Below are 243 nucleotides of genomic sequence, written 5' to 3'. Positions count from 1 at the left end.
GGAGGTTCCTTTCAAATCCCACACTGTCGGTTTTGTTTCTGTTTTGCTTTGTTTTCAAGGCGGGGAATAGAAAATCTCTTGCAGAAGCATCTGCTTTGCCCAAAAGGCTGTTTCCCACCATAGGCACCAGCTTCAACACACAACCACAACGAGAACAGAAACTCCACTTCACAACAAAGGCAATTCTTACAAATGCTCCTGAGGCTTCCCATGAGAGCCACTTCCAAACAGGACAGGCCTCTC

This window comes from Centrocercus urophasianus, unplaced genomic scaffold, assembly GCF_019232065.1.
Source record: "Centrocercus urophasianus isolate 14NV4802_14NV808 unplaced genomic scaffold, USGS_Curo_1.0 seq_14, whole genome shotgun sequence".
NCBI classification, from domain to species: Eukaryota; Metazoa; Chordata; class Aves; order Galliformes; family Phasianidae; genus Centrocercus; species Centrocercus urophasianus.
This window is presented reverse-complemented; position numbering follows the sequence as displayed.